Source organism: Fukomys damarensis, unplaced genomic scaffold (assembly GCF_012274545.1).
Source record: "Fukomys damarensis isolate Sample0158 unplaced genomic scaffold, DMR_v1.0_HiC HiC_scaffold_23, whole genome shotgun sequence".
In the NCBI taxonomy this organism is placed as follows: domain Eukaryota; kingdom Metazoa; phylum Chordata; class Mammalia; order Rodentia; family Bathyergidae; genus Fukomys; species Fukomys damarensis.
In genome coordinates this window covers 61,560,685-61,570,191 of record NW_022900935.1, presented here as the reverse complement: position 1 = coordinate 61,570,191, position 9,507 = coordinate 61,560,685, and positions in this window count along the sequence as shown.

Below are 9,507 nucleotides of genomic sequence, written 5' to 3'. Positions count from 1 at the left end.
GGGGGGGGGGGCGCCAGGGGTGGAGCAGATGCGAGGGTGTGAGCTGGTCTCCAGTGGATCTGGGGCACCTGGGAAGGTGAGGTCCAGATGGGCCCTGAGCACAGGGGCAGGGTCTGAGGAAAGCACAGGTCTCCCAAGCTCTGCAGGGGGTGCCTAGACTCAAAGCTCCCACCCCAGAGCTCGTGGGCTCTTCACACCCCTCCTGCCTCCCAGGGAGGCCCTTGAAGTGGGCATCCAGCCCGGAGCCCACCGGACTCCCCCTGGGTCCTCCCTGCCCCACCCCCATAGCCCCGATTCCTGGAAGGCTGGCTGCTTCCCAGTGAGTGCAGGGAGTCCCAGGGCCCCAGGGCGGCAGTCCCCAGAGGGTTCCCCAGGATTCCTGCTGCTGTCATGCCCTCAGGCTGGGCCTCCTGCGGTCTGACCTTGGACCCCCCCCCCAGTCCCCGGAGCAGCTTTTAAAGGTCTGTAGCTCCCTGAAGCCCCACCCCACTGGACCCCGAAGTGTGGTGCTGATCCCAGCAGCTCGAGTTCCAAGGCACGGAGCTCCAGGCTTTCGGCCTCTGCTAAGGAAGGGGCAGCGCCAGCCTGGGGAGGGGCTCCAGCCTAGCCAGAGGGGAGGTGGAGGCACAGCGCTGCACCACGCTTAGTGAGGCACTGGGCCTGGCTCACGGGCTTGCCCAGCCCACCCCTGCTTCCCTTCCAGGCCACCGTACAGTGTTCCTTGCTTCACCAGCCCTCTGTCATCTCAAATCCTTCTCCAGACCCATCCAACTGTTCTTTGATCCCCACCCTGACCTCTGCAGTCTGGGCCACGCCATGATGGCCAGCGGAGCAAATGGGAAGTCCCACTCTGTCCCTCCAAGCTCCAGCCCACTCACACAGGCCAAGCATGGTTCCCAGTACGGGAGGTGATGGAGAAGAAAATCCCCATGACCTTGGGGTGCGGAGAAGCCCTTCACAAGACCCTAGTCACAGGGAGAGGCACCATCAGTGTGACTAAGAAACAAAGGGCTCCTGGTCCATCGGCAACACCTGCAAGCGGATAGTCGAGCTGCGGGAAGGGGGCAGGGACCGTGGCACACGGGACCACCCAGAAGCAGTGAGCGCACACGTGTAAGGAAGCCCCCTCTAGCTGGCTGTCATCCGGAGAAGACAGGAACAGGCTCATCGTTGAAGAGCGACCCAGATGGCACAAACACAGGAAGATACCACCCTGCCCAGCCAGAGACCTCACCCCCGCCCGCCTGCCAGGATGGCTCCTGCTGAGAAATCTGCTGCTGCCAAGTGCGGCTAGGATAGATGGGCAGCGAAAGTGGAAAGCCCACCCCTACAGGAAATGCCCACGGCTGTCTCACGACTCACCAGGTCCTTCCCGCATGTTTGGCTGTGACAGAGGCCTCCGGGCCTGGGCAGCAGGGCTCGGGGTTCTTCAGCAGAAGATCAGGACCCAGCACAGAGGTCTGTGGTAGAACAGAGGGGTAAGGTGGGTCCCAGGCACGAGATGCTGCCTCTCATCTCAGGAACGTGATGCAGCCCAGAGAAGCCCGGCATAAAAGGACACCCACTGACTACTCAGACACCAGCTGTAACCCTCTGCGGCCAAGGGAGACACAGTGCAAGAACTAAGAAAAGCCGGTGGCTAGCACTCTGAGAGGCTGAGGCAGGAAGATCCAAAGTTCAAGCCTAGGTAGAGCAACTAAGGAAGACCCTGTCTCAAAAATAAAAACAAAAGGGCTGGGGATGTAGCTCAGTGCAAAGGCCTAGGTTTAATCTCTAGTACAAGAAAGAAGGAGAGGGCTGGGGATTTAGTTTAATGGTTCCCACCGCCTGTCTCACAAGTGCAAGGACCTGAGTTCGATCCCCAGTACCAAAAAAAAAAAAAAAAAAAAAAAAAAAAAAAAAAAAAAAAAAAAAGAAAGAAAGAAAGAAGGAGAAAGAGAAAAAGGAGGGAGGGAGGAGGGAGGAGAAATGTAGGGCCGGTGATGATCGTAACAGGGCAGAGGGCCTGGCAGAGGGAAGGGCTGGGAGGCCAGGGAGCTCCTGAAACCCCAGCCACAGTTTATTTCCTCATCTGAGTGGCCGTGATGAGAGTTCATTTGGTATTGGTATTTATTTGTCACGCTGTACAAGTATGCTTAGTGTGCCTTTCTGCAGAGGTGTTGTATTTCACAGTGTAAACAGAAAACCAAGTGTATTTGCACTGCATGCCGGGTGCCGGGCACCGCAGCTCTCACCCTGCTGGCCCTGGAGGTCACTGCCCAAGCTGGCAGAGAGCGGGGCTCACAGGGCTCCCCAGCTCCCGTCTCCCGAACCCATGGCAGCCCATCTGCTGAGCTGCCTGCTCATCCTTCTGTTCTCTCCCGGCCCCGCTCTGGATTTCCTGAGATGGAGTGGGAGGCTCCCAGCTGGAGGGGCCCCCACTCTTTTCCCCTCCCAACAACACTCATGGCTGTGATTGGGGTGGCACCCACAGGGCCAAGTGCTTGCCCACCGCCATGCTCCAGCGGGGCCCCAGGTCCAGTGCCCTGTTCTTTCGCCACCACCCCGTCTGGGAATGAGGATGATGATGCAAACAGCTGTCCCCTGATGCCGAAGCTCTCGGGTTGGGCCAGGCCGGCATCCCACAGAGGCCGCGGGCCGAGGGGATGGGACGGAAAGGACATCTCCCCAGGCCTGTTTACCGGGCCCTCTTCGCTATCACCAGCTGCATCTGCTGCCTGTCTTTATCTCCACGTGCCTGTCCCAGTTCCCAGCAGCAGCTGCCTCCTGCTCACTTCCTGCCATCGGCCCAGCGTTACAGGAATCCGCACACTGAACATGACCTGTGAGTGTGTGTGTGCCCACACCCAGACTGCACCTGCCTGGGCAGGGCCAGTGATCTGGGGGTACCCGAGGGGCAGCCCCCCAGAATCCTGTCTTGAGCAAGCCTCGTACAGCCTGTGCGGTCTCCTGCTGCCTGGGAAGTGGTGAACAGACAGTTCAAGATGGCCAGTGTAGGGGTGATCGAGGACCCCCAGACTGTCCTCCGTAGTGGGACCTGCGTGTGTCCTCTGCCGTGCAGATGGGGGCCCAGGACTAGGGGTGGCCAGCCATTGGTCCCTCCCTTGTCACCACTGCGCTGATTTTCACCGAGGCCTGGGGGCCAGGCCTTTAGGATGTGTGGAAGGACAAGAGTCCCGGGCTACACAGAGCAGCCAGGAGTGAACCCACAGCTGTAGCCATGGGCAGTGGGAGGGCCAGGGGACTTCCTCCAGGAGGAGGTGTCTCAGCTGAGACCTGAAGCCTGAGAAGGAGAGGACAGGGACACACGCTGAGGGCCAAGCAGCTTTGGGACAGAAGGAATGTGGGTGAAAGAGAGGCTGACACACTTAGGGACCAGAAACGTCACCTGTGGAGAGGGTAAGTGGGACCAGAAACGTCACCTGTGGAGAGGGTAAGGTGAGAAGCAGTGGGGGCTGGAGCCACGGGGCCCGGGGCCATGCCCAGAGCTGGAGGCAGGGCCGGCTGTGCAGCTGGGGGCCTGCCGGGACCAGGCAGCAGCCCAAGGGGGCCTGGCTAAGGCACTGGCTGCAGAAAGAGACGGGGACAGGAGGTGACCCCGGACCTCAGGTGATGGGAACTCTCCTGCGGAGAGAGGAGGAGGGAAAGGCTCAGCTGGGGGCCAGTGCAGGGGAGAGGACAAGGACAGTGGGCTCCATGGAGACTTCCGGCCTCTCTGGGGGCTGTGACCTGTTCCCAGCTGCTACCAGGATGACTCAGATCTCAGGCGCAGCCAGGAAGCCACACAAACATGCGCACACACATATGCACACGGACACACACACAGACCCACCCACAAACACACCTGTACATGCACATACCCTGTGTGTGTGTCATATACACATGGGCACACATATGAACACACCATATACACATATCCATGTGCCCTTACATATATGACTAATGTGTACAGATACGTATGCTTATACTACACACAGGTGCATGCATGCATACACAACCCATTCATAGATGATACACACTTGTACACCCACATGAGCCTAGACAATAACCCTGAGGCCCAGCCTTGGTAAAATCTTCGGAAAACATGCCTCACTGCACTCCTTTTGGTGTGTGTACACGTGTGTGTGTGTGTGTGCATATTTGGTACTGGAGGCTGAACCGAGGGCCTCTGCACTGAGCTACATCCCCACCTGTTTTTATCTTTTATTTTGAGACAAGGTCTTGCTAAGTTACCCTGGCTGGCCTCAAACTTGTGCTCCTCCTGCCTCCTCCTCCCAAGTAGCCGGGATTAGAGCATGCACCAGTGTCAGGCCACACCCATGGGTCTTTCATGACTGCCCACCTTCCTGCTCCCCCAGTGCTGCAGATCCTACTGTGCCAAGGTGGGGCCGGAGCGGGTGCCCCGGGGACCAGGCAGCAGCCCTTGATGATGGGGCCTCTCTGTCCCCACTTGCCCAGTGAACAGGCCACCTCTCCAGGAGGCCAGTCTGCTCTGGGAGAAGAAAGGCCCAGCGTGGTGACCAGCTGGGTTTCTGGGTGGGATCCTCAGGCTTCAGAGTCTCCTAGCCTCCCTGCCCAGGCCGCTGTGAGGATTAGCAGAGAGACACCAGGGGAGGCTTTGCAAACTGCCAAGGCTGTGAACGGGCAGTTCTGTGGTTCTTCACCCAGAGAAGGGGAGCCTGGGACCCACTCTTTTGTCCCCACATCTGTCTAGTTACTTTTCTCTCGCTGCTGAGATAAAATACCTGATGCCCAAAGTTAAAGAAGGAAAGGTTTATTTAGTTCAGTTTGTAGAGGTTTTGGTCCATAATCAGCTGGCTCTAAGTCAGGGTGGCACAGCAGAGGGGTTATGATAGGGGAGAAACAGTTCACGGTGCGCAGAAGGTAGAAAGCAAGCAAGGGGCTACCACAGCTCTTTCTGTCCCTTGTATCTCATCCAGGCTATGTATGGCAGGTAATATTCACACCCTTAATTGTAGTGCCCTTGTCCCTAGCATTGCACCGTGAATCAACTCCGGCGTTACACACCCTAGATCCAGCCACCTCTGAAAAGCCCCACCTATGACTGTGTGAGGCTTTGGGGGGACGTCTAGACACAACCATAACACCATTCACCTCCTTTGCTTTCCAGGGAGACCTTTGCTCCCCGCCCCCCACTTCCCAGCAGCAGGGCCAGAGCCAGCCAGTGAGATAAGGGGCTTGTTTTCTGTGGAGATGGTGGGTCAGGGCCAGAGGGGCAGGGAGCCTTTCATCAGACGTGTGGCCTTGGACCTATAGAGCTGCGGGCTCTGGAGACTTCCACCCTTCCGGGACGGCCCTTGAGAGGCAGTCCTGACCCCAGCAGTGGCTGTGAGGCCCCAGCTCCACCCCTGCTCACATCTCCAGCCACAATGGACCCTCAGGCTCCCCAGCAACTGCCTGCCTAAGCCGGCATCCATACTGCCTCAGCCCCTCTGCCATTGCCTGGTTAACACCCCCGCTGCCTTCAAAGCTCGGTCTAGTCCTTGTTCCTCCAGGAAGCAGGGCTTCTCCAAGCAGGAGGGCAGGATGGCCTGCTCCAGCCCCCACCTGCCTCTGTGAATACCCTCGCCCCTGCAAAGCAGGACTTTGTGAAGGAGGCACTTAAGCCACCTCTTCAACTGCCCTGTTTTGTGCCCTGTGAGGCTGTACACTCACACCCAGTTGCATCCACCCTCATGTGCCCTGTCTGGCACCTACCTAGACAGTGCCTGGTATATAGTAGGTATTCAATGAAACTACATTGAGGACCAGGGGTTTAGCTCAGTGGTGCTGAGCCTGCCTTGCAAGCACAAGGTCCTGAGTTTGAACCCCGGTACCACACATGCACAAACAAAAAAATGCCATATGGAGTCAGGAATGGTGGTGCACACCTGTAATCCCAGCACTTGGGAGGCTGAGGCAGGATCACCGCAAATTCAAGGCAAGCATGGACTGCATACATAGTCTAGGGCCAGCCTGAACTAGAAAGTGAGACCCTGCCTAAAACAACAACAACAAAACATTTAATAGAAGCTTGAGCTTGACTCTGTGGCACACACCTGCATTCTGGTTACTCAGGAGGCTGAGGTAGGAAGATCACAAGTTCGAAGCAAGGGTGGCCTAAGCGACTCAGCAAGATCCTATTTCTAAATATATAAATAGAAAGGGCTGGAAATGTAGCTCAGTACTCCCAGATCCAATCTTTAGTAACACACACACACACATGGAGAAGGAGGAGGACAAAACAGAGAAGGAACAACATAATATTGAGTTTCAGAGCTGGACCCCAGAAGTATCTGATTCCCAGACCCGACCAATTTCTTCCCAGGTAATTGGAGGGTGTTCCTTAGCTTCTGATGCCTGTTTCCTCATCTGGAAAACAAGGATGAGTGAGTGTCTCCCAGAGTTGCTGGGAGGCTTAACTGTTAAAGTCTAGGATGTCTTGGGCAGAGGCCAGCACATGGTAAAAGCCACGTGAAATGGGCTCTGCAAAAGCCTGTGTGGCCTCAGTTTCCCTCTCTGCACTAGGAGGACACTGGAACACACAGAAAGGAGACTACACTGTGCGTGGGTTTGTGGTTCAGCCTGAACGCCAGTCCATCAGAGTGGCTGCTCCCTCTGGGCAGGGCCAGACAACGGACATTTCCACTGCACACTCACAGCGGAGACTAACTGGTTTCTGGGTCACCTGCACTCCATCGCATACGGTTCACATCGTCGCTTGGGCTGGGCTGGCCACCATGGGGACACAAGGTCTGGCCTTGCCCTTGGTCAGCAGCCCATGGCCCCAGTGTTGCCAATCAATGTAGGGTTCTTTTGCTCAATTCAGATGGAAATCGTGAATTGGCAAAGCGCAGCTCCGCTGTGGTTACTCAGTGGCCCCAGATGACACTGGAGGTCCACAGCAGACTCCGCAAGCTGCTGCTTGCTGGTCACCACCGTTGCTGGCCACCTTCACCTAGTGCAGCTCATGCCAGACATCATAGGCTGTCTCTTTCAACATCATAGGGTGCAGGTCTCTGTGGCTGGGCTTTGTGGGCTGTGGGACTCTGGAGCTCTTCACTGCTGACAGCTTTCAGTGTCTACAGCTCCTTCTGAATGGTCATTCTGCCTACACTACTCAGGGTGAAATTCCCGAGTAGATTTACAGGAGTTTTGGAGCTCACACTACTGAAGGAACAATTCAGAAGCAGCTTTACAGCAACACCAAAGTGAGTTTCCACTGTGCCTGTGCTGTGGCATGGAAGGTCAGAACACTGGAGGGGCCTCCTAGATGGAACCTGAGAAGAGAGCGGGCAGTGCTGCTCAGGGCTGGGGCTGAAACCAGGGAACCTTCTGGGAGCCTTGCTGTGAAGGCCGGGTCATAAATAAAGGGCCCAGGGCCCAGGGTTTAGATTGGTGGTTCTACTGCTTGCCTTGCAAGTGCAAGGGCCTGAGTTATATCCCTGGCACCAATAAATAAATAAACAGCCCAGATCCCTCCCTTCCCGACCTTTGCCACACCAGGGTGCCCTCTCTTTTCTTCAGAAAGGCCACAGCAGTGTCTGGAGTGGGAGAGGGGCCCCACAGTCTGGCTGTACTCATGTTGGACAGGAGAGCGGTAGCTTGATAGCCAGAGAAGGCAATAAAGAAAGCCATCCCCATCCATTGGAGGGGAAAGGGAAGCAAAGGGAGGAGAGAGGAAGGGGTTCATCAGCCACTGGTCAAGCCACAGCCCTGCTGAGAGAGGCAGCTGCTTCTTGTCTGTCTCATCAGGGCCGCTTGGATGTGTGAGCCGGAAGTCTGGGTCTCACCAGCAGGAGCTGGGAGGCAGCACGTGAGACATAAAAATAGGTAGGGAGGAGACATGGAAATTCAAAAATTTTAAATTTTATTTTTAAGAAAAAACTGCACTGTTAGGGCACAAAGTTACCCAAGGTCACAATGCCTTTCCCCGCCCCCCAGAACATTTCTAAGAGTCTTAAAGCTTGTAAATCAAGGCTGCGTTCTTCCTCTGTCTCACTTCATCCCCCAGGAAGCAGTATATCTCAGCCTCAGAGGCACGGAATTGATTTGCATTCTAACCTAGCCCACCAAATGGCCATCCTGACAGGCAGTATGAACACACACACTAGATCACCCATCTCGAAGACACCTCAAGATCACATCAAATCACCAGTCCCAGACCATCTATCGAGGGCCCACGTTCTATTCTGAGTGCATATTTTAAAAATTCTGCCTATAAACCACTTTTCAATTTTTTAAATTTTAGTTTTAATTTTTTTGGAACCAGGGATCAAACTTGGGCCTTTGCCCTTGCAAGGCAGGCTGCAGAGCCACTGAGCTAAATCCCTGGCCCTTAAACCAAATTTTTTTTTTTTTAAAGACAAGGTTTGCTATGTATTTCAGGCTGGCCTTAAACTTACTATGTAGCCCAGGTTGGCCTCGAACTTGTGGCAACCCTCTTGCCTCAGTCTCCCAAATGCTAGGATTACAGGTGTATGCCACCATGCCTGGCTCTAATAAAGCGTTCTAATGCCTCTCATTGACAGTCTGATAATTTGTTGAGACATAAATCAGTGACTCTACAACCTACCCTGTGGCTGGGGTGAGTTGAGGTCCCCATATTCTCTTTGGAGGACCTCCAGGGACTTTTTCTGATGACAGATCCACCCCAGACCCACAGCCCCAGAGCATACTCTCCTTATGTGACATAGCTTCCTCCTAGAGGCTGCAAGACTCCGATTTCTGATCAAAAAAGACAATCTCTTTCGTATTTTGATAACACTGAAAAAGCTGGAGCTGTTAAATTTATCTTGGGGAGCTGGGGATCTAGCTGAGGGGTTCTGCTGCCTGACTCACAAGCTCAAGGTTCTGATTTTGCTCCCCAGTACAAAAACAAAAATCTGTGGTTTAATTTATCTTGGGAAAACCACAGAACTGGTTTATTTGGCATTATGGAGCCTTTTACTGCTCTCGGTATAGGATTATTTATCAACTGTTTTGTATATTTTCAGTTTTCATTTCGACATACACTCTAATTATAGCTATTATAATAAAGTATCTTAACAATTTAAAAAATAAGGGCCAAAGGGCCCTAGATTTAGCTCATTGGCACCGCACCTGCCTCACAAGCCCAAGGTAACAACAACAACAAAAAAGCTACACCAATCCCAGTGGGTTTAGTCTCCGCCATGACGAAACTGGGACTACAATTCCCAGCATGCCGCGGGCCTCTCCTGGCTTGCTTAGGCTCGCCCCAAGGCGCGGACTACAACTCCCAGCACACCCCGGGCCCCAATTTGTCCTAAGTCCGGAAAGTCCGCAGGCGCCGACCCACGTCCCGGAGTGGGCACCCCCCGGGAAAGGAAGGTTTAGCCGTTCTCTGCGGGGTGGCGAGACCGGTGCAACCTCTGCCATGCTCGGCACACTGGCCCGTGCCGCGACCTTGGGGCTCAGGGTCCCCTGGGCGCGGGGATCTGGGAGCCGGGTGGAGGTCCAGGCCCACGTGGTGGACCTGCGCAGCGA